This window comes from Sciurus vulgaris (genome assembly GCF_902686455.1).
Source record: "Sciurus vulgaris genome assembly, chromosome: 5".
Classification (NCBI taxonomy): Eukaryota; Metazoa; Chordata; class Mammalia; order Rodentia; family Sciuridae; genus Sciurus; species Sciurus vulgaris.
Genome location: NC_136465.1, coordinates 59,443,494 through 59,469,301, shown reverse-complemented (window position 1 = coordinate 59,469,301; position 25,808 = coordinate 59,443,494). Strand labels below are relative to the sequence as shown.

General features: G+C 35.4%; 1 long non-coding RNA gene across 1 annotated transcript; it reads left to right on the top strand.

The window, feature by feature from the left end:
- Positions 1–2,006: 2,006 nt before the first annotated feature.
- LOC306661624 lies at positions 2,007–24,772 on the top strand. Its single transcript, XR_013763914.1, has 3 exons — positions 2,007–2,081; positions 18,747–18,971; positions 19,886–24,772. It is a non-coding gene; the product is annotated as an uncharacterized lncRNA (long non-coding RNA).
- Positions 24,773–25,808: the final 1,036 nt, after the last annotated feature.

The window sequence follows — 25,808 nt, the reverse complement described above, 5'->3', positions numbered from 1 at the left end:
TGGGATCTTCTACTTACTAATTTAAAATGCCACCAAAAAGACACAGTATCGTAAGTTACATCACACCTGAAGAGTCACCTATTAACTTCCACTCAGGTATGATTCTGACTTTCAGATAGAAGAACTTCAGATCATGGTGAGAAATTCAGGCACATTGGAGCTTGTATGTTAAAGAATGGCATGTTGAAAAAACGTAAGTAGAGCGCAAGAGGAAGTATCTCACACCTGGATACATGCAAGTTCACGTGTGTTAAGGAGACATTTATAAACTCAACCTTTTTATCTTTGTTCAGGTGGATCCTGGCTTGGACATTTACATTTAGTAATGATAACCCATAAGGGTATCCTTCAAAGATACTTTTAAGCATGCTTGCTGATAATTCTAAGCAATTCCTAAATAAAAATGACTAATATAATCAACTTTAATAATTATCATTGTAATCACCATTATGTGCTTGAAAATATGCACATACTTTTACATTTGAACTACCTAATATCTTTAAAAAATCTCGCTTTATCAGTGGATACACTTAGGGCATAGGTAAGATACTTTTCCTAGGATTGCATAGATAAACAGATTGACATAAAACTTGGTGTTGGTTTTATTTTTTTATTTTATTTTTAAAAAATATTTATTTATTTTTTATTTTTTACATACTACATTTTGATTTATTGTACACAAATGGAGTACATCATTTTGTTTCCATGGTTGTACAGGTGTTGGTTTTAAATGTCAGCTCTGAAACTAACATTTAGTGAACAACTACTCAACGCCAAAAGCAGTACTAGATGCTCTTACATAAACTACCTTATTTGGGTCCCTCAAGATAAGTGCTATTTCTTATATTCTATAGATGAGGAGGCAGAGGCATAACATAATTTATTTTTTCCCTAAGATCCCATAGGAAGTTTGAGAGAGAATCATAGTTAAAGCCCACGGCAGCCTGCCTTCAGCAGAAGTTTTCTACACTATCTGCTTTAAGCTAATAAATCTGACCCTATAGATAACAAATTCTTCTGAAGTTAGTCCCATTAGTGGGAAAATACACCCAACATTGCTTGCCATGAAGAATGTCTGTCATTCTAATGAGGTGCTTTCAGAAATTTTTTCAGAAGGATTTGGGAACTTAGTGTCTCAAGAAAAAGAAGTGAGGCAAATAGGAAATGACCCCAGTTCTTTGCCCTCAGACTCCCGTGTTCAGTTACCAATACTTCTAGGTCCTGGGAAAGTGACATAAAAATACAGTCTCAAAACTTCATTCATTTGGACACAGATGAAGATGTAAACATCAGTGTGTGTCTGTATGGCATTTAGTGCTTCATTTTCTACTCCATGGATCCTTGCATCCCAAGAGAACGCCACAGACAGGTTTCTATGGAAATACAAGCCAAAGACTTTGAGGGTGTGTATCAAAAAATACTTCCATTTCAGCCCATGGGATCTAAATGTGTTGGTTGTTCTAAAAGACAGAACTTTAAAGACAAGCACAAATCAGAAGGTATTATAGACAGAGATTCTATGTGACCGTAGAGTATTCAACTCCAAGTTACCTTGGAGAAGAATGGTCATAATTCTAAATCTTGTCCTTCCTCCAAAGGAAGTGAATTTCACCTTCATGTAGATTCATAATGCACTAACTTAAAAACAAAAAAACAAAACTGTAGATAAATAGGAGAAAGTTCAGTAGAACAGAGGAAAGAGAGCAGGGGGAAGAGAAATGGAGGGAAACTGAAGGACTGGGGACTGAATTGGAGCAAATCATATTCCATGCTTCTATGATTATGTCAAAATGAACCCCAATATTATAGACATAATAATAAACTAATACAAAAATTTCAAGAAGATAAACACTATTATTTGCATAATAAAGAAGACTTTTCCTGCTATTTTAAAGTGACTTTTTTTTTTTTTTTGTATCAGTGATTAAACCCAAAGGCTCTTAACCACTGAGCCACATCTTTTTAAATTTTTTATTTTGAGACAGAATCTCACTAAATTGTTCAAGCCTCACTGAGATGCTGAGGTTGGCTTTGAACTTGGGATCCTCCTTCCTCAGCCTCCTGAGTCATTAGGATTACAGGTGTATACCACTGTGCCTAACCTAAAGTAGTTTTTTAGAAGTAAGCAGTTTCTACCATTAGCCAGTCACTCCAGGGTGATGTTCTGGTTTCAATTGTTGATTATTTGATTACTACAAATCTTAGCAGTTTATAATCCTTTAATTTTGCTCCAAGGTTTGTGGATAGTGAATTCTAGAAGGGCTTGATGGGATAATTTTCACATGGGGTCTTCCATGAAGTTGTAGTCAGAGGTCATTAGGGCTGAAGTCAAGTCTTGACAGGGTTAGATGTATGAGATGGTCAGTCCCAGGACTGGTTGTCAACTAGGAGCTCAGTTGGGGTTGTTGAACAGAGATTCCTATGTAACATCTCAGCATGACGACTTCAGTATAATGAGGTCTGACTTCTCTCAGAGTTCATATTTCAAAGAAGCCAGTTGTATACTGCAGAGTCCTTTCTGACCTTGTCTCAGAAGTCACATAACTTCTGATGCAGTTCCTTGGTTAATCAGTCACAAAGTAATCCAGATTCAAGAGGAAGAACTATGCATCCCTTTTTTGATTGGAAGAGTGTTAAAGGAGTATTTTCTCCTGTCTTATTGATGAGAAAAGTGTCAAAGAATTTGGGGTAATATAAAAATGTCCTTAAATTAATAATAGTAGCATGTTATTGCCGCACAACAAAACATCACTAAATTGAAAATAAGAACTGCTTCTTCATTTCACAATTTTGTGATTTGTAATTTACATTGGACTCAGTTTGGTGACTCTAAGTTGGGCTTCTTCATGCATGTGTGGTCAATTTTAGGCTGGTTTTGTTGATTTTGCTTGTCTTTCTGAGACCTTAGTTTGGGCAGACTTGACTGTGGTCTGCATGGTCTCATGCCCTGTAGTTACCCTTAGCAACTTTTGTGGTGGAAGAAAGCTCTGAGAGAGTATGGAAGCATGCATGGCCTCTTGAAACCTGGGATCAAAATCAATACACCATTACTTCTGTAAATTAATGGAACTGGAGAAAGAGTCTATCCCTTTGTGAGAACTGCTGAACAGTCACTCTGTGTGGGGTTAGGGAAGGGGTAAATTGTAACCATTTAAAAAATTATAGTAACTAGTCCATATGGAGTGTTTACTTTTTGCTGGGAACTCTTCTGAGTATTCTACATAAACATTTAATTTAATTTTCAAAACAATTCTACATGTAGTTAGGGTTATTATTCATACTTTATAACTTTATAAGTGAGAAAACAGACACAGAAAAGGCAATGACCTATTTACAGTCACACAGGTCTTCAATGATTACAGCAGTATTAATACACAGTCACTCTAGCTCCAGAGTCTGTACTTGAAACTATTAAATTCTGTTAAATGTTTTATTTTATAGGAATGCCTTATAATGGCTAATTGTGAAGTCTTAATTTTCATATATGAACTAAGGTTCAAATGCCACCAACCACCAACATATCACTTTTTGGTCATCTGAACCACAGAGCATGCCCTTTTAAACTGTTTTATCACATGACTGACATTCAAGTAAATTCAGTTTGTATCATTAAATCTATATGTAGACTTTATTGTATGCATAAAGAAGGTAACATAGAGAAGTGATCTAATTCCTGAGTTTGAAAATAAAAAAAAGATCTGGTGTTTGTTCTCTTAATTTTTCTTCCTTATTCACCAAATGATGGAGGTAAGATTGAGTAATTGCTGGTCATACTACTTTCTAAAATCCAAGTTCCCTTGGCATCAGAGTTGTATATTGATTCAAATATCCTTACCAGTTAAGGATGATGAATAAAGACAACAAATGTACTGCTCATTGACAATATTTTTGTTTTTGATTGTGTGTAGGTTCTTCATGTTTTAAACCACTTTTATAGTTCTTAGGTCAGATACATTTCTTGCTGATAATTAAAAATCTGCCATTTCCTTATAAAACATAGCACCTGAGAAACAATGCATTCACATGGCAAGTTAATGGATGTTTGGATATGTATTTTGGTGATGATTCCTTTAGTGATGATGTACTTCAGTAATGGACAATATCATGAAGAAGAGAGGCCCAAAGGAGAAATGTTAAAAAGAGAGAGAAGGGTAAAGTTAGAAAATGGGAAAATAAGAACTGACTCAAAATGACATCTGTTTGGCTATGCAAAGGCTTAATAAAGCTGAATGCTGGGGACTTTTGTTGGCACAGGGGCAATTTGGCAGGTGTTGGTGTCCTCTGGGGAGATGTGAAGAGACATCTGTCTTTCAGAGGGTTTTTTCCTGACTGATCCAGCCAAGAGCACCTCAACAGGGAATCCAGTGCCTGGACAGCTCTTGACGATGCCTTCCAACACCCTGCCACCTGGAAGCATCTAGATCTTTGCATAAGTTATTATTTTAAAAGAAAAGTGGAGAAATAATCTTTCAGCTAAGCAAGCATGGGCAGGACACAGGATGAAGCAGAAAAGCAGGTATATGACTAAAAGTGAGAAAAAAAGCCTTTTGCCATTTGACTCATCAGGTCTCAGATTTCTCATCTCTGTATGGGGGATTTGAATAAAATGGGTAGAAGGGTGGAAGAACAATGTCCTGGATAAAAAGTAAAATCATTTCTTAAGCATGTTCTGGTTTTGTTAAATCAATGACCAAATTCTAATTTCACCATCATGACATTCTGAACTAACACAGTACCTCCAAAATTAAAAATTCCAAACCAGCTTATTTATAACAGTTTACATATTTAAAAAAATTTAACCATTGTTTCCTGCCTGTCTATATGAGCTGGCTTCAGCACATTATGACCAGGCCTGAGGAGCCAGAAATAATTTATACAAATAAATAAGGAACCTCAAGATGGAACCATAGGTATACAGATCAATTCAAGCCTTAGTGGGAACAGCTGGGATTCTAGAGGCTAGGGTTTTAATGTTCACTTAGATTAGAGATATGGCCATAGATGAGAGGTACAATTAGATTGCTGAAACTGAGATAGCAGAACAAAGCTGGGACAACTTAAGAGCTATTAGTTGTCAAGCAAACCAGAAAGTATCATACATTCTGAGAATTGACAAGGAAGCCTCTCTTTCCTATATGCTCTGGGTAAGAAAAAAAAATCTCCAATTAAGAACTGAAACTCAGAGCTCATGCCATTCCTAGGTATGGAATATCAATTCACACTCTGTGTATGGGCATGAATTCTAAGCTGATAAATTAGAAATGTAAATAGTGATCCTGGACAAGTGAATTCTCAGAGGTGCCTGGTGGAAGCAAAACAAAACTGCTCTTCAGGGCTTCTACAACACAGGAGAAGGGGTTCAAGTTGAAAACAAACAATCATTCAAAAATTACAAGCCTCAAGAGGAAATAAACTATCATGGAAGGAAATTGGCAGATATAACAAACTGTGGGATTAGTATTTTGAGAACTTGAGATAGTAGAATAACCTAAAAAGATATAAAGATAAAATAGATAAAAATATGTCACAAAAGAATAGATGTGAAAGAGTCAGTGGAAATGAATAAAAGTATTGGAAGAGAAAAATAATAATAAATGAAACAAAAAACTTATTGGAAATGTTCACTTCTGGAAAGATGGAGTAGGTATTCTTTTACTGAGTACAGCTAAAAACTCTGGGGTATGTCATAATACAACTCTGAAAGGTCAAGAGAAGAAGGCAGGACCGAGGATCTAGAGACCCAAGGAATAGTAGAGTGGTAAATTGCTCCTTTTTTATTTTCTGTATCGCAGACTTGGGGATAAAGACGATAGCAACCTGGAAATGTCAGGATCATAGATAAAAAAAAAACTTCAGAGAAAGGATGAAGAAAAGGACAGTCTAGTAAGACAGAAAACTTTTAAATGATTACATCCCTACTTCAGCCAAACACCACAGAGAACTAGGTCCACAACTCCACACACTCGCAAAGGGTTCTAAGGGTCCTACATTTCTGCCCTCGACAGGTTGTAATGAGGTATCCAAACACCCACCAAGGTTGTGTTGTAAGAGATTGAGTTGGGACTTTCATCATCACTAATTAATAATAAGCCCCCACTCCCCATGCTGTCTGCCCTTGCGTGGGGAACCTGGATCCCTCCCACTCCCAGTAGTAATAATGGGTCCCTCCCCACTCCCTACTAGGATTGTGTCAGGAATCTTAGAGGACAGTCCAGAACTTCTTAACACTATCTAGTAATAATAAGTTCTACCATGAGATTGAGGCCACCTGGAAAGGCAGAACTCCCACTCTATCAAGCAGAAATGATGACCAATGCTCCACACACGTCAGTAGAAACAAAGTGGGGAACCTGGGTTGTACATCTACCTGGAAGTGGTGAGGCAATGCCAGCCACTTCCCTTGCTGGAGCTGTATCCACAGTCTATTATGTAATAGCCTAAATCTCAAGGTTTGTATAAAAATCACTTATACCAAGAACGAGTTAAATTTCACATGAATTAAACTATGCTGACAGAGATGACAAAATTGCGATTATTAGCTGATGAAGATTTAAGCTATCCTAAAAAGTACATAAACAAGAAACTGTAAACCCACTTCAAGTAATGAAAAAATAGAAAGTCTGAGAAAAAAAGAAAAAATAAATAGAAAATACAAGAAAGAACCAAATCAAAATTTTAGTACTAAAAATAAACTACTAAAAAAAATACTCAGAGAATATGCTCACTATGGGAATGGAGGAAAGAATCAAGGAACTGGAGGATGTATAATAAAAAAAAAATTTCTTCTCAACATTGGGGACAACATAGACTGGAAAACAAGAGAAAACGGCCTCTCATATCTATGGGAGTATAACAAAAGATCTAACCTTCATTTCTTCAGAACATTGAGAAGAGAAAGATTGGGTTGAAAAGTACTCAAGGAAATTATGTTTGAAAACTCCCCAAATTTGGCAGAGACCTATATCTATACAGAAAAACAAAACAAAACCAAAACACAAAAAAATGATTGAACTTCAAACAGGATAAACTGAAGGAAATTAACACCAAGACACATCATAGTCAAACTTCACAAAAAACTAAAGACAAAGAAAACAATCTTGAAATCAATAGTGAGGAAAAAAAGCTGTTACTTATCTTAGGGAAAAACATTCAAATATAATCTTTCTCATTATAAATTATGGAAGCCCAAATGAAGTGATAAAAACATTTTTCAAATGCTTTATGTAAGGAACTGTCAACTCAAAATCCTGTATTCAACAAAAATATTCTTCAGGAATGACAGAAAAATAAAACCATTTTCATGTGAAGGAAAATTAAGACATTTTGTTATCAGTAGGCCTCACATGAAAAGATTGACTAAAGAAAATTCTCTAAATGGAATGGAAAATAATAAAACAAGTTTAGAAAGATCAAGATGGAGAAAGATGAATGGGTATATACTTGTTTCTTCTCCTCTTGAATTTTCTCAGTTATGATTGATTGTTAAGTGAAAATTATAAAAGTGTCTGATCATGTCATAAATGTACATGGGGAAACATTTAAGAGAAGTTTATTACAAATAGAATGAGGAACACAAATCAGATGAGATTGGGTACATTAATGGTGGTATGGTAGTGGGTAAGGAGGAGGAAGCTTTCTACACTTAACCAGAACAGATAAAACTATGTCATCAGTATATGTGATAAGTTATGCACATGTGAGGTAATACTTAAAACAATAATTATAAAACTATGCAAAGAAATTCACTCAAACTACATAGAAAAGTCTTTAACTGAAAGGAAGGCAAAAAAAAAATCTTGCACACTGAAATAAAAATGAGAATGAATACAAAATAATATTAAATGTCAAATGTTCTCACTAATCTCTCAATAATTACATTAAATATAAATAGTCCAAACATGCCAATTAAAAGACAAAAATAAATATAGTGGATTATAAACACTACTTAACTACATGCTGTCTACAAGAAACTCACTTCAAATACAATGGCATAAGCACATTGATAGAGAAGATAGAAAATTTTATCATGCAAATATTAATAAAAAGTAGGAATAGATACATTGATGTTAGAATAGTGTTCAGTGTAAAGAAAATGATCAGAGATGTAGAGGAACATTAATGATAAAAAATCAATACATCAGGAGTACATGATAATACTAAATGAATATACAAACAGGGAGCAAAATATGTGAAGCAAAAGTTGATATACAAGAAAGAAGAAACAGAGATATCCATAACTACATTTGAAAATTTCAATACCACTTTCTTAATTGATAGATCAACTAGACAGAAAATAAGTAATGGCATAGATGATTTCCTTAATATCATCAACCAACAGGATCTCAATGACATGGTCAAGACATTTATTTTTCCTAGTAGATATCCAATTGCTCCAACCCATTTGTTGAAGAGGCTGTTTTTCCTCTATTAAATTACTCTCTATTTTTGTCAAGAATTCACTTTGGCATATTTTTGGGGTGTATTCCTGAGTTCTGTGAATCTGTGTGTCTATTTCTTTGCCCATACCACAGAATCTTGATATTTTTAGTTATATAATAAGAGTCTTGAAATTGGGTAGACTGATTCCTCATACTTCTTTTATTCAAAATTATCTCAGCTACTTTAGCTTCTTTACCTTTCATATATGTAATTTATAGTAACTTTGTCTATGTACACAAAAACTCTTGCTAAAATATCAATAGGATAGGGATTTTTAATACTGGTGATCAGTTTGAAGAGATTTGACATCTTCACTGTGCTGAGTCTTTCAATCCATAAACACAGGATATCTATTTCTTTTTAGTCCTTATTTGGTTTCATCTGTCAGTGCTTTGTGGTTTTTAGCATACAAGGACTACAAATGTGTTTTTACACTTACTGGTTTTCTCAGTGATTCCAAACAACTGTATTTTTAGTGTCAATGTTCACATGTTCATTCCTAGTATGTAAGTAAACAATTTGCGTATCTTCATCTTATCATCTGTGAACTTGTACTTCTGTTTTAGTTTGGGACTTTTTAATAGTTTCTTTGAGAGTTTTACATAGACAAACATGCCTTCTACAAGAGGGATTATTTTACTTCTTCCTTTTTGATCTATATGACTTAATTTTATTTCCTTATTACATTACTACAACTTCTAACACAATATTGAATAAGAGTAGTGACAGTGGACATCCTCAAGTTTCTGCCAAACTTCCAGGCAAAGGATTCAATCTTTAATTATTATGTATTATTATGTATCTTAGTTATGTGTTTATTTCCTAGAAACTCTATCAAGTTGAAGTAGACCCCTCTATTTCTAACTTTCTAAGAGCTTTTATTTCTTTCCAATTATAGAATAGTGATAATATTTTTGAGTTGAAAATGTATTTTATCATTACATTTTTTCAATAAATTTTTAAAAAGTTTTTAGTTGTAGATGGACACAATACCTTTATTTTACTTATTTATTTTTATGTGGTGCTGAGAGTTGAACCCAGTACCTCATACAGACTAGATTAGTTCTCTACCACTGAGCCACATCTCCAGCCCCTCAGTAAATATTTAAAGAACATAAAATTTAGGAGCACAGGAATTTTATTATGTTGAATATCCTTTTTCTTTTTTGGCAACCTTTTATTTTTTTTTAGTAATAAAGTATTTTGTCTTTGGGAAGATTTTTTCTATATAAGTTTTTTAGTATAAGAACTCTTATTTCCTTTGAGTTTTATTTTTTCTTACTTGCATTAGTTTTTTCGTGAGCAGATACTAGGAGCTCAGTCAAAATTCAGAATAGCCCAGAAATGACCAGTAGAGTTCAGGTCAACCATGGATTTCATAACAAATTAAGTGACCAAGAAATAAGTGTCTATTTCTGTAACTTATGAATGTGTTAGGGTTGTTTGATAAAAATAGGAAAAGCTGACTAATAAAGCAACAGATGGTTAGCTATTTGTTGTCATTCTACATAGTGACACTGACCAACCTCATCCATACTCCTGCCACTAAAACCCTGAGGACTCCAAATATATATTTCAAACTTCTACCTTTCTCCTGAGCCTTAGTAATATTTCCATCTTCCAACCATAACTCAAAGGTGATTCCATCTCAGTGAACTTTTCTGAATCTTCCCTGTGCACTTATCCAACCCAAGTCACTTAAACTATGTGCTTCAAAATTACTTTCCCATCCCTTTATTTGTAATGCTTACCTTCCTGTAACGTAGCTGCTGGTCTTTCACCACTACACCAGGTTCTCTTTAAAAGTAAGGACCTTCATTAAAAATCTCCAAACTGGGATTTAGCTTGGGTCACAAAGTCATGTTAAGTATTTGATGAAATAATGTAAAGGTAAAGGCACACATAGAATTAACTACTTTTTGCTTAAAAATAAAATAAATTTATTTCTCATAGTTCTAGAAGATGTGAAGTCCAACATCAAGATGCCAGGAAATTTAGTGTCTGGTAAAGAGTTCATATACTGGTTTATAGATAGCCATCTTTTTTGTGTGTCTTCACAGGACCAAAAATAAATTTTATTGCAGTTTTGGTGTGGGGGGGAAATCCCATTTTCTCTCATTGCATTAGTTTTTTTCATGAGAAGAAAACAAGAAAAATAACTAATTTTAAGATACATCATTAATTTTCTACTTAGATGCAAGCAGATAAATTTTAATTATGGGAGGTACAGCCCTAACAGTATAATACCAATTTATAAAATTCTATTGATATTCCTCTTGTCATTTTAAATTTCTAATTTTACATTACACAGAATCTTTGTTTTGAAGAAGAAATGGAAAGAAGAAGGGAACCTTTTATTGAAAATCTGTTAACTAGAATGACTATTAAGCAGTTTCTTTTAATTTCATTTTATTCTCATCTGAACCTTTCACAATGTATATCTGTGAAGACAGATTGACTTTTATAGAAATTAGATCCCATGCCCTAGGGCATTCATGTATTAACAAGTAGAGCTGGATCTGAACTCATGTCTTGTGATTTCCTAACTAGCACCCTGGTGGTGATTTGGTCTGCCAAATGACTCATAGTCATTTCTTAGATGTGTGCCAAGGTATGGTCATCTGCACTTACATACCCAAACCAGAGGAAGAGAGACAGAACATTGTGCCACGTAAACTAACTGGCGCCATTCTTAGAGAGAAATCATCTGGGGCCACTGAGACATCATGGTTCCTTCTTCACGGAATGGCTTGTTGATGTGATGCTCCCTCATGTTTCCAGCATTCAGTCTGGTTTATCTCCCTGACATGAATGTGGATCTGAGTGCTTAAAGTGGCAGAAGAGCTTTTCAAACAGATGGAAGTGAACTAATTTTCAGCCATTAATAACATGCCCATTTCTATTTTCTTTCTGACAGCTACAGGACTACATTAAAGGCTCACTGACTTGCTACATTTAATTTGAAAAAACAAATCCACTCTTGAAATCATGGAAACCAAAAACATTATTAAGAGGAGCAGAACTCTATTTTCACCCTTAGAACAAAAAATACTGGTTCCAGTTTAAAATACTTGACAATGGGAATATGGTGTGATCATTATTAGAATAGATACAGTTCTGAATTTTCAAAATTATGGTGGCTTTTGTACATTCTTTTGTTAGTGATGACTTTTCTGGCATGGTCAAGTATTTAAAAATAGGATTCATAATTTAATTACTCCATTATCTTTCTCACCAATTGCTTTTGGTTATTGACTTTTCAATGGTGAGTGGTGAAAAGGTGAACAGGGTAGTCAGTTGCTTTGTCCAGCACTGCAGTAACGATGTGGGCTCGAACCACTAGGGTCCCTGCTATCTTACAAACAGCCCTTATCTCTTTCTCCATCAGATCATTACTTGTGCTTACCCATTTCCATTTACTGGAAATACATATTTAAGAAGAACATTAAAGGTGTTTGTTATTGGTGCATTGACTTCATTGATTTAATATTTACTGAGTGCCCATTATGTGCCTGTTGCCGTTATCATAAAAACAACAAGAAAGACCAGGATTTTGCTTTTGTAGAGTTTGTGTGACCAGTACCATCATAGACATGAAATATGGAAAAGGAGACAGATCAAACAGGGGAATCAGGAGGTGATCTGTTTTACACAGGTTGCTTTTGGGTAACCAAAGAGAACTGAAGTCAAATTTGCATCCAGCCCTAAAATGTGAGGAAACAGTTACAATGAAAGGTAAGAAGCAGGAAGGGGTTGTAGAGAGAACAGTAAACACTCTTAGAATTTTCCAGCAAAAGGAAACCAGGAGTGCCGGGATACAGAAAACAGGGGAAGAAGAGTTTGTTATCCAAAAAGACCATTTAGGGAAGCACAGTCATGATTTTTCATTTTATTCTGATTGCAATGGGAAAGTATTGAAGAGTTTTAACTAGGGGAGTAATATAATCTGATAAAATTGAGGCATTAAAGTAAAACAAATGAATATTTCAAATGTATATTTTGATATTGTTTTAATGTAACAGAATCTGCAGTAATTATCATGAAGGTGGAGCTATACTTTGGCACATATTTTTTCCCACTGTCTCTTCTCCCCCTTGAGAGTGTGTGATTTGGCTTAATGATTATGTTATGGCAAGAATCAGGCCTGCGTGGGACCCCTTTGGCCTGGTGGTTTTCCTGCATATGTCAGTTGAATGTGATGCCAGGTGGCAATTGAAATAAACACAGTGTAATAAATTCAATTATTAGAGCATTTTCTGTCTTACTAGGGGGAGATAAATATCAAGTGAATTTGAGGAATTGTGGAGTTAGCCACTAGCCAGCAGCTGTGTCTGGAGTGGAAACCCAGATAGAGAACAAAAAGGTAAAGATCCTTTGAGGAGGAGTCCCTGGAATAACAGCTCATGAACTTCCCCTGCAGCCTATGATCCTTGGCAGTACCATGTACTCTCAGGCATGCTGGCAGGGACCAGTTGGCCATCTGTCTGAGAGCAACAGGTGTCTGTGGTGTACTGACACTCAGTTAAAACCGGACATAGATGAAGGAAAATGGCTAAATGCTTCAGCACATCTCACTTCACCTGAAGAAGGAATGATAAGTAGAAGAGCTGCAGACAGAACTTAGGATCCATGCTTCTGAGAGTCCCTGGAAGCAGCAAGGTGGAACTTCAGGGTCAGAACATCTGATTTGTAATTGCTATGTTTGCATGGTTATTTAGCAAACCATCAGGATGCTGTTAATGTCTATTTGAGGATATTTACTTATTTAGCTTATCTGGCATGCAATCTGTTTTGTCAGAAGTTATATAGTACTGGGAGAAAATTACAAACTGTAAGTACAAGATAATAAAAGTTTAAATCAAAGGAAATAATAGATCTCTTTAAATCTCTGAGTATAGTTCTGGAAATTCTTGTAGCTACTTTAACACTACAAATTCATAAATAAATATTTTATCCACTATTCTTTCTTACAAGATGAGTAGAAGGTGGGCTTGATTGCCCCATCCCTTTCTTCAGGTATAGAGTGTGGTGCTTAGAGAAGTTTGCTGAAAGAGTTGTAACCAAAGGTATTAGATGAGTTATTTATAAGAGAGCTACTTTTACTTCAATAAAGTGTCTGTTAGTATCTATTTACTGCACATTCAAATGTGCTGGGTGAGACTTTAGTCCTTTCCTTTGTGGAATATACATTCTTGGAAAGATAATTATATAATTATGTTTGCCAAAATTTAAGGTGAAAAATGCAGCATTAGAGGGATAATCTAACAGATGACTGGTACAAGTAGAATACATATTAAAAACTGAACATTGACTGGGTGCCATGGTGCACAGGGAGCTCAGGAGGCCGAGGCAGGAGAATCACAAGTTCAAAATGAGCCTCAACAACTTAGCAAGCCTCTAAGCAACTCTGTGAGACCCTGTCTCTAAATAAAATATTTTAAAAGGGCTGCGGATGAGGCTCAGTGGTTAAGTACCTCTGGGATCAACCCCTGCTACCAAAAAAAACAAACAAACAAACAAAAAAAAAAACAAAAAAAAACCTGAACCATTTTCCCCTACTTCCAACAGTATGTATTTATTGTTACATGATTGGACAGATCTTCTTAAATAACCATATTTGTGTTTTAAAAAGATTAATCAGGCAGCAGTATTAAATGTACACATATTAGAAGAGGGTGATGTTTGATGTAGAGACAAAACTACCAGATTAAATCAACTAAGTCAAAGATAAATCCAGGCCTAGCTCCTTGGGTTCTGCAGCCTCAGCCAATTTCTTGTATGTTCTCACCTATTTCATATATACTTCCAAACTCAAACTATGCGTGCCGGTATTGAATGGGAAATTATCCTTAGAATCAATCAGCATTCAGTACTGGATACTGAGTACTGTGATACTGAATAGTACGATATTGGGTACTGTGATAGATGGGTGTCTGTCTGCAAAAACAAAATAAAATAAAATTGGATCCCAACTTCCAACTTACACCAAAAAGTTATAAATGAATTGGATATATGTAGAAAACAGAAATCAAATTTTTAGAGATACTGTGGAATATTATTTCCATTTATGTTACTACCTCATGTAATGTGAAATATATATGTACATAAACAGTAACATATGTAAAAATATATTCATAGAAAACAAAATTCCAATCCATAAATAGATTGATATACTTATCTAGATCATCCTCTCCCTCCTCCTCCTCCATCTCCTCACCATCATTTACATACAAAATCCACAATTAGCAAAAGACAAATAACAAATGAAGAAAACTTTCTGTTGGGATCTGGTATTTCTAGTAATAGAATCTAATCACTTGTTAGGAAAAAATATCAAAAAAAGTACACAAAACTAAATATAAATGATTCAAACATGAAAAAAACATTCAACCTCATTCAGAATATGAGAAATAGAAACTCAAATTATACTGAGATACTAATTTCACATGCTGGTTTGACATACATATATATAACTATTGAAGGTGAACAGACAATATCAGATATTTGGGTTAGTAATAGAAATTGCTATAATTTCTTAGGGGTACAATTTAAAAATAGCTATAAAAATAACAAATGCAAAATAATAAAGTGCCCTTTGAACCAACATTCTACCTCTAAGAATTTATCTTAAAGGTGTCCTTCACATAGGTAAAATTTATATATGCATATAAAATATTGTATATAGCATGATATATATACACATCCATATTTGAGTTTATATAGGGAAATATTTCTATTTCAAGTAGCAAAATGTTAAAAAGACCTTAAATTCCCACCAAATGGGAGTGATTAGATTATAGAATACCCCATTGTGAAGTACTATACAACAATAATATAAACAAGATGAGATTTCTGTGGCATATATTAAAAAAAACTCCATATTAACTGTGAAAATGAAGATACAAACATATATATTGATATCCTAAAATTTATAAAATATGGGATAAAAAAGCAAATGTATGTATACCTATGTATGATCAGAGTTAATTTTGGGTGGGTGGTGGGTACTGGGGATTGAACTCAGGGGCACTCTACCACTGAGCACATCCCCATCCATATTTTGTATTTTGTTAGAGACAGGGTCTCACTAAATTTCTGAAGCTGGTTTTGAACTTGCAGTCCTCCTACCTCAGCCTCCCAAGCTGCTGGGATTACAGGCTTGCACCACTACACCAGGCCAGAGTTAATTTCTTATAAATGCATCCAATAGCTCTGGAATAATACAAATAAAAGTGTTAAAATTTACTTACTGTGAAGAGGGAAACTAAGTGTCCAGATGTTAGACCTGTGAGAGAGAATTTTCACTATATATTTTTTCTTTTTACCATGTGAATATACAGCCCATGGAAAAATAATGTTAAGAAGAAAAACAGAGCCAGGCACAGTGGTGCTTACCTGTAATTCCAGTGACTCTGGAGGCTGAGACAGGAGGATCGCGAGCTCAAAGCCAGCTTCAGCAATTTAGTGAGGCCCTAAGCAACTTAGTGAGACCCTACATCTAAGTAAAATACAAAATAAGGCTGGGGAGGTGGTTCAGTGGTTGAGTGTCCCTGGTCGAGTGGTACCAAAAGAGAAAGAAAAGAAAAACAGAAACAACCATCAGAAGCTAAAGATAATAAGGAAATATATACCGTCAGATATTTTCGTTTTGTTTCCCCTGTTTTTTATTTAATCTCTATCTGTTATCACTTCTTTTTACAATTGAGGAATTTTATTTTAAGATCAGTAGATTTTCCAACACCACAGTTAGGCAGTGGCACTTAGGTCCAGTTTCATATTCCATTAGTTTAGTCCTTTTTCATTTCTAATTCTTAGCTTGTTTCCTGAGAAATTTTTCTTTAGTATAATGGGCATTGCTAAGATGTGCTGATGCCTGCTTCTATCCTGCACCAAACATTCCATTATTCTTTTTCCTTTTTAGAGTTTTAGGAAGTCTAGAGGTAAGGTTGAGTCCGGAGATGCCTTTAAGCACAAGGACAATAGACAGAGCCTGAGAGCACAGTTAGTTCCCTAAAGTTAGACTTCAGATTGTCCCTGAGCCACAGGCACAATTGGAAACTCTACCTCTGGGCAACTTCAAAATGGAATAAATCATTCATCCTTGTTGGAGAGGTTGCATTATTATGGGCTGCATGGAGTGGCAAGTGGCAGTGAAATACTTGCCACTCAGAAGGGTATCAGGAAAGCTGTTTTGTCTATGCACCCTGTGGACATTATGTTTATTAAGTTTTACTTTACTTTCAAGGAGAAAGGCATGCCTGCTAATTATGTGTCTCCTTCTTGTCAGTTCCTAAGAGATCCTCTGACAGATAGGGTGCCAATTATATTGACAGATCCTGCTCCTTGAATTCCACAGTGGCATGGCTTAGCCTTGCCCTCTCCCACCTGCTAAGACTGGATCATTAGAGCAGGTAGAGAGACATCTTCAGGAAAAGTACACAGCCAACAAGGTAGAGCAGCCACATTTTCTTTTAATCATAACCTTCCCTCCAACTGAGGAAGTTCCGTGAATGGGACTCACGTAAAAGAAGACTTGGAAGCAGAAGGTTGTAAGAACACAGAGAAAGTTTGAGAAAGGTTCCATGCTGATCTTGTTGAAATGAGTTTGGTCATGAGGCAAAGGCCTAACTCATGACTTGGTTTTGCTGTTGTTGTTATTTGATTTATAAAAGTTAGGGAATATTTTCTAGAAAACAGGGTTAATGAAGGTCTGGGTTTAAGTATGAAAAGACCCAAGGATCTGATTCAGGTCTTGTCTCTTATAATTCAAGGAATTCATGATATTGACTTTGCTAAACATTTGGTCCAAAAGTAAAATAGCCACAAGAGATTATTTTCTTATTTCAATAAGCAAATATTAAATTCAGAGTTAATATCCAATGTTAACAAGGAGCAAATAGCTGTTTAATTTGTGCAGTCTTTCCAGAGAGCTTTAACAATGCATCAGATGTGCTTAAAATGTTTTGGTATGTTCTATCAAGAATTCCACATGAAGTTATTTTTCTTAAGGAAATATTTGGACAAATAAGTAAAGATGTATATACTGCAATGTTCACATTGATGTTGTATATGATAGTTAAACACTAAGAAATAAAAAAATGGGTTTGGGTAAGTAAATACTGAGCAATTAACATATAATTATAATGTCATTAATATTAATATAATGTCAACCTACATTTGTCAATATGGGAAGATATTCATGCACCATTGGATAACAATAATTTACAAAACCACACTTATGGTGTGATTCTGGTTTTTGCATATACAATATGTGTACAAAGTAAGAATGTCCAAAAAATTTTCCCCAGTGGTTCTCTTTGTGTTAGGCTTAAAAATGCCTTGCTTTTTCTGTTCGCACTTTCTAATTTTTCCATTACAAACACATATTATTTGTGATAGGAAAAAAGAAAAAAAATCTGCTGTGGAACTAGCACTCAAAGAATGCTATCTGAATTTTTAATTGAAAATTAAATATTGTATGTGTTAGTAAACAGAGCTACTGTAGTCTGTATAGAGTTTGGAGAGTAACCCGATCAGTTTGATTTACCTATAGCATAATTTACAAGAAAGTGATTAGTGGAGAGATAGATCTGGGTCAGTGTATGGAGATCTTGAGTTGTAACAATGAGACCTAAACTTTGTCCAATGGTCCTTCAGAAGTTGTAGAGTCTATACCATTGGAATAAGGTAATGATATGATTGATTTTTGCCATAAAAATCAGAATCGGAATGACAATATCTCATAAGATGAACTGGAAAAAGAAGACATCTGTTCTATTTGTCAGAGTTGACAAGTGTCTTGTTATGTTGCTTTGCTGGTCTCCAACTTCTGGGCTCAAAATATCCTCCTGCCTCTGCCTCCCAAATTTAGGACTACAGGTATAGGCCATCATGACCAACTGGAAATCTGTTTTTAAATGTCTTGATTGATCATCAGAAATTGGTAGCAAATTACTTATTTCCTTCCATGTTTATAATGCTCACTACTATCTTCTTTTATGAACTTTGTGTACATTCAGAATTTCATGCATAAGAGATAGGCTTAAGTTATAGAGGAGAAATCAAGAAAGGGGAATTAATGAATTTAAACTTCAACAAGACTTTGTGTTTGTTCCATGTAACTTTCTCATTATTGCTGTAGGATTGGACCCAAAGAAGTTATTTTTTACTAGTTATTGGTATAGTGTGCTGGTTATTCTTTAGAATTAGAATGTCTGGCTCTGAATTCTTTTCTATCACTTATTAGATGTCTGACTTGACAGAAGTTATTCATAATTTCTGGTATTTATTTCCTTACTACTCCATAGGACTGTTGTGAAGATTAAATTAAATAATACTACAAAGTGCTTACAACAGTAGCCTGCTTTTATCCTTTAATAAATGTTGAAGTGACGCTGTCCAGCGGAGTCAATTTGGCGGGGAGACAAAGGAGCAGCAAGACTCTTGAATTTAAAGCAGTTTATTGATGATTCAGGAACCCGGAACCCGGAACTGGAGGAGAGCCGGCTTATATTCCCGCCAGGAGGCGAAGGGTAGGGCCAACGCTAGTTATGCGAAGATCAGGTGAGGACTTAGCTGTCCAATCACGGTAAAGGTCAAACAGGCACCAGCAGGAGCACTCAGGAATACATGTGCACACATTGTGTGCGCGGACTTATTTGAATACGCCAATGATAAAGCACTTGGGTGTGTCTATGTTAATCACTTCCTCACCACCATGTGATCAAAACAACTTCTGGCTGGCTGCCAGGCGCCATCTTGGTGTAGTCCGGATGGCATAGCCCCCAACATTGAGGATATTTTATCTCCTGTGTTCTTGTCAAGGTAGAACAAAACTCTGTGTTGTGCCTGGATTTGACTCTATTGTAGTTTGTAAATCTGCGAGAGGAGAGCCAAACCCAGTGGTCTCCATTATTTCTTTTTTGGTAGTAGTTTTTTTGTTTGCTTCCTTGCTTGCTTGTTGTGATAAGCAAGAGAATCTGCACAATATGTAGAGTGGAAAGTAAATTAATCCAAGGCCAGCAAAATTTATTTTATAGTTTAAATGAGAAAATTTAATTTTTATAAAGTATATTTTATATTTTAAGTTCAAAAAACAATTTTCTGTAGCAAACCTAGTTTATAAATTTAAGTGGTTAAATCATTTTATTTACAAATTTTATTTCTCACTCTCAGCAAATACAGAGAAAGCATCTCAAAACTAAGCCTAGAGAGTTTGTGTAATTTAATCATGTAAGGCTTTTCCCACTTTAATCTTTGTTTGTATGGTGCTGATGAGGGTACTGAAATATAAATAGCAAATAAACATTCCCTCATCTTTCTCCTTTAATTTGTGACTAGGGATACACTTAAAATTCCATAGATCTGCTATTAATTTAATTACGTTTCTTTACCTAAAGTCAGTCAAAGAGAGTAAAGTCCATGATCTCTTATTTATAAACTGCAGACCCTGAACTGCAAGATCTTTCAGGACATGTGCAGGTATGAAGTGCCGTGTCTAGAGATGCATGATTGGGAGACAGCCCTCCTGGGTGGGAAATGGCTGTTGGAGAGCAGCATACATAATGTCAAAATGGGGAATGTTTTTTTTTTTTCTTATGTGGGCTTGTTAGTCTATGATTCTAAGTGGTTTTAAAGGACACTTATCCAGCTAATGTCTAATGAGTACCTATTAAATGTCAGATAATTCAAAGCACAAGATTCAGGTTCAGGAGGACAAAAATGCCTGGCTTCATGGACCTTATACTCTGTCTCAGAATTCAGAAGATATATGAGAAAAATAAACAAGATTTTTAAGCAGTGTTAAGTTCTGAGAAGAGAATGATAGGACATACTGTGGCATATTGTTGCTCAGCTGGAGATTCTGTTGGATCAAATCATCAGGAGAATTCTCCCTAAGAAGTCAACAGTTGAGCTATACCTGATCCCAGGGACTCCTCTCCAGGACCTATGTCAAAGAACCCAAGATGTTCTACAGTGGCTTTGGGTTTCTTTTGTTTGTATATTTTAAATAATCTTGGTTTATTAGAATAGTTTTAAATTTACAGAAAAATCATGAACACAGTACAGAGTGCATGTGTACGTCACCAGTTACATTGTACATCTGTCATAATGAATGGACCAATCTTAATAATTATTATTGATTAATGCTCATACTTTATTACTTCCTTTTTACCTTCCATCCTTTTTCTGTTCTAGGACCTGATCCTCAGGGTCCTATGTATAGTTTCATTCAGTATATTCTTTATTTGGACTATTTAATTTCTTCTGTGTCTTTATTCTTTAAGTATGTACTTTAAAAGATGTCCCTCACATATTTTCCAGGCTTTTAAGTTGTTTTATATGAGTTGGCCACAGGGCTGAAAATGAAAGTCCTTTGTATTTCCTCTTCCTCATTAAAATGGACAAACATGAATGAAATCTTGTTATTTGCAGAAAAATAAATGGAACTGGAGGACATTCTGTTCAGTGAAATCAGTGAAACACAGAAAGACAAATGCCACATGTTCTCTCTCATAAATGGAAGCTAAAAAATTTCACCTGAATATACAGTAGGGATTGATAGAAGGGAAGGGAGGACAAAGAAGGGTCGAATAACGGGGACCAAATCACAGAGGAATAAGTTGTAGTGCATAGTACAGTGGGGTGACTGTAGTTCACAATAACCTACTGCATAGTTTATAAAAGTTTGGAAGACTCCAAACAGAGAAATAATGAGAAGGAAATGCTAACACACAGTATGCATATGTTGAAATATCACATTGAATCCCATCAATATATATAATTAATAAATGTGAATAAAAAAGTTTTTAAATGGGCAAAGTTTATATGAAGACCAAAACTTTCCATATAATCTTATAAAACAATTTAAAACTGTAGCAACCCATATAATCATTGCAGCATTTTTGACTTCTATAAAAATAGTCCATTTTCATAACACTTTGCATATCAACATATGTTGTTCAAATATTTGATATGATTCAGCCATTTCATTTCCACTTTGTGAAACATATTGCAAATAGTCTAATCATATGTAGTCATTTTTACAAGTGGTTATTTTCTCAAACAATAGGATAATATATTCATGTGTACCAAAGCATGGGCATTTGAATATTTAACTCAAATACAACACTCAGGTAAATGTGCTTTAATAAAACAAAAGTGATTTTCCCCCTTTCACTATGAATGGTGCTGCTTAAATATCAGTCATACATTATGTACAAAATTCTCTTTGGAGCACTGCATATTTGAACCATACCTAATTAATAGGTATGCAAAGCAGTACTTCCATAAATGCAGGAAAGTGGAATCCAGGTACCAACCCATGTGGTGGTCCCTACTCTCTCTTACTTTTTGGAAGACTTTCCTTGAAATTTTCTAAGTCTATTTGCCTAGCCTCCAACTGTCAGGGAGGCAGTTCCTTCCATGCAGGATGCATGAGTTCAATTTTTTCTTCAACCCTCTCTTCTGGAGAAGTTCCAAAAATCTAGCAATTTTGTCAGTTCTGGAGGGTGCCTGGCCAACCTATCATTCTCTCTGTATGTACCTAATTTCTTTCTCAAGATAGTGTGGATCAGACCATCAGAAAGGCACTGATAGTGATTCAGAGTGACTCAAAATGTTTGTTTTAGACAGAGACCCTGAAAAAAAGTATATGCCCGCATATCCTACAGGGAGGGGGGCATCTGCTTCAAAGATGTGCTGTGAAAACTTGTCCTTCCTATCAAGGTCTATTATCTGTATCTTTGAAAGTAAATATTAATGGGAAACTTCACCCTTATGATATTCTTTTTACAAAAGTAATTCCAGTAGGATGAAAATCCTAGAGGAAACACACTCACCTCCTTTCTACCTCTTCTTGGGAGTCAACATTTACTTGTGCTGCTCACTGCTGTCGTAAGGACTCTGCAAGGTGGCAGCTCACTTGCAGATCACATGTATTAAAGCAGGGACCCAGAGGCCCTGTGTAATCAGGTGCTGAGCCACTGCAGCTTGAGGAAGCATGCAGGCAAGAGTTCCACCTGTGCTTTTTTCTCTTTCTCATAGCCCAAATGCCTAAACATGGGAAGACAGAGATCATTTTCACTGATTTCTGTCCCATTCAGAATTACTGGAAGTCCTGAGAAGCAGTTCTAGGAATATTTAGAGTTTGATTTTGATAACACAGGAGGCTTAGATAAATATCAAAATGTATTGTTGGTTTGTGTAATGCTTCTTTCTTTTGGGGGATGGCAGAGGAGACTAACACATCAAAATCTGCCCAATGGTGTGTCGGTGGGCAAACACACTGCAAACAATGACATTGGGGGAAAAAATCTTCCCATTTACAGATTTCTGTCCCTTTCTTTTCCTAAACTTCTCCTGTGTGAGGCTGAAAAGCAAATAGAGAAACATACTGATTTAAGCACAATAGCAATACATACAAATCAATTCTTATCTGTTTTTTTCTTTATTATGAGTGGGATCTTTGGAGATATTAATTCACTCTTCACAATCCCATATAAATAGAGAATAATAATAGAAGCATGCATCTAATTATCTGTATTCTGTCTGGGGAATACAGAAGAGTCCACAATGGTATCATCACAGAATTTCTTACCAGGCCTCCAAAGGAATGACAGAGAACAGAGTACAGGTGACCCCGGAGGTTGCTCTCTTATACTCTATGAAACAGGAAGAAGTCCAGAGAAAGATTCAAGGGATTCAGGAATTCCAGTCTCCATATTTCAAAAGACTTAAGTGAAGTTGGAATCAGATTTCTCGTTCTACCCTCTCTGCTAACCCCATTTTGTATTCTACACACGAGGTCTTGAAAAGAATGGCAGTAAGTAGAGAAACTGACCAGCTGCCTAGGAGACACTGGGGCTGATTTCTCCTGAAGCAAATTGCCAAAATCTTGTTGATGCAGAAAGAAATTTGAAGGGTAAACTACAACAAGGAAAGAGAATGGGAGGAGGAAAAAAAAAGAGGGAATGACGAATGAGTTGTGAGGGATATTCATTTATTCTCTAATTGACAGTTAATTCAAATTTGTTAGAGTCCATGGACACAATGCTATCACCACAAATTAATAGGTTGAAAACAACCTATTAAAACAACAAGAGCTATAAACAGCAAAAACTGTAGACAAAAAAAGTGAACATTCCTTCATTTTTGCTGAAATTCTGCCAGTTAATGAATTCAGCTTCCCCAAGTTAAGTGCCTCATTTCGTGCATCCAAAGCATTCTCACGTTTGAATAACAAGCATACACACAAACACGCCAGCAACACATACTTTTATTGTATTAGTTTCTCAGGAACCCATAAGAGTAACACAAACTGCATGGACTAAATAGCAGTAATCTATTGTCTCACAGTTTTGGGGACTAGAAGTCCAAGGTCAGGGTACTGATCAGTTCCTTCTGAGGGCTGAGGAAAACCCTGTTCCATGCTTCATTAACCCCTGGATTTGCCACCAATCTTTGGTTTTTAGATACATCAATGCCTTCTTTATCTTCACATGGCCTTCTCCCTATGTTTTCTCTATCAGTTGTCCAAATTTTCACATTGAATTACTGTTTTAGTAAACTTTTTTCTGCTGTGACAGAAAGACCTGACCAGAACAACCGTGGAGGAGGAAAGGCTTATTTAGGGGCTCACGGTTTCAAAGACAGCAGGCTCCATTCCTTGGGACTTGAGGTGAGGCAGGACATCATGGCCTCACATGGCAGAGAGAACCAGCTCACATGATGATCAGAAAGCAGAGTGAGAGACTCCATTTGCCAGACACAAATACATACCCCAGAGCCACACACCCAATTCCTACCTCCTTCAGCCACACCTTACCACATCAGTTACCACTTAGTTAATCCCATCAGGTGACTCACTCACTGATTGGGTTAAGGCTCTAATAACACAATCATTTCTTCTCTGACCCTTCTTGCATTGTATCACATGTGAACTTTTGGGGAACACCTCACATCCAAATTATAACAATTAGTGTCCACTCTGTTCAACTCATCTTAAAAATAACACAAAGAAACTATTTCCAAGTAATATCCCATTCACAGGTGGTGGGGATTAAAACTTCGATGTGTGAATTTTTGAGGAAAGAAAATTTAGCTCATAACAGGTGAGAATATAATGTTAAATATATCCTTCATTTAAAAAACAAAGAAAAAATAAAGCCATAAATCTTGCATCTGAATTTAGAAAACTAAATTCAAATGTAGTTCCTGTGTCATACTTGAGGGAGACCCTAGTCATAATGAAATGACCATAAACAGCATTTGTAATATCTGGGACATAATATCACATGTGAATTTCTCAGGGCATGACACTTGTAAGGAGTGCCCCAGGCAGGAAAGTATTCACAGATATTGTGGAACACAATTTTATAACCTAAATATCTCTTCCATGTAAAGCAGCATGGTATAGCATTTTCTAAAAATAAAAGATTTTTTTTATATTAAATAATTTGTAGTCTTCACCTACTTTTATAAAACCAGGTGTGGTTCTGCCCTTTCCCTTGTGCCACTTCTTTCCTGATCTGACTTCTAATTGCTTTACACCTGAGGTGTTTGTTTGAGATATCAATGGGCATATCCCTATCAAAAGTTTTAGTCAGGAACCTGGAATAAACATTTTCCATTGAGCATAATTTGGTTAGGAAACAGGTGAATGTACTTTCAGCATGATGCAAAATTACAAACAGCTCTCTGATCTTGAAAATTATCCCTTGATTTCACCCATATTTATCACACTTTGAATATCTTTGGAAATGAATCACCATCACATGATTAAAATAATCTTGATTTTTTTTTACTTTAAATTCTCAGAGTTCTTGTGGGAATAAAACTAACCTCATCTATAAGTTAAAAGGATTTGTAGAAAGCTTTGAAGGTCTTATGCAAAGAGATAATAAAAATAGTTTTAGAATTTTAGAACAACACAGGAACATACATCCTTTATGATATTGCTCTTGTATCAGGATTCTAAGTTTAGATGATTATAAATTTGCCATGTGGGTGTGTCAATCAGAAGGAATAACCAAACATTGAGATTTTTTTCAGGTTCTATGTTGATTTAGATGGAGAGAATTTTACAGCTGGGTTGAGCCTAGACTAAGATTTTTTTTTTTTTCTTTCTCTTTCATGTTGCCACTTAGGTTTATGGGAAGTTCGAGCTGGAAGGAGCCTACTGATCTTAGTCCTCCCCCTTCGGAGATTACAACACAGAAAAGTGATTTATCTCTGGTCACTTGAGTTTTGTGGAAGATTTTGGTCTAAAATCCAGGAGTCCTGAACTTAATGTTCTTTTTACCATAACACAATAGGTTCAGTAAGTTTTAGGTCTATGCTTTGGAAAATTTCCTTTCTTTCATTCCCAA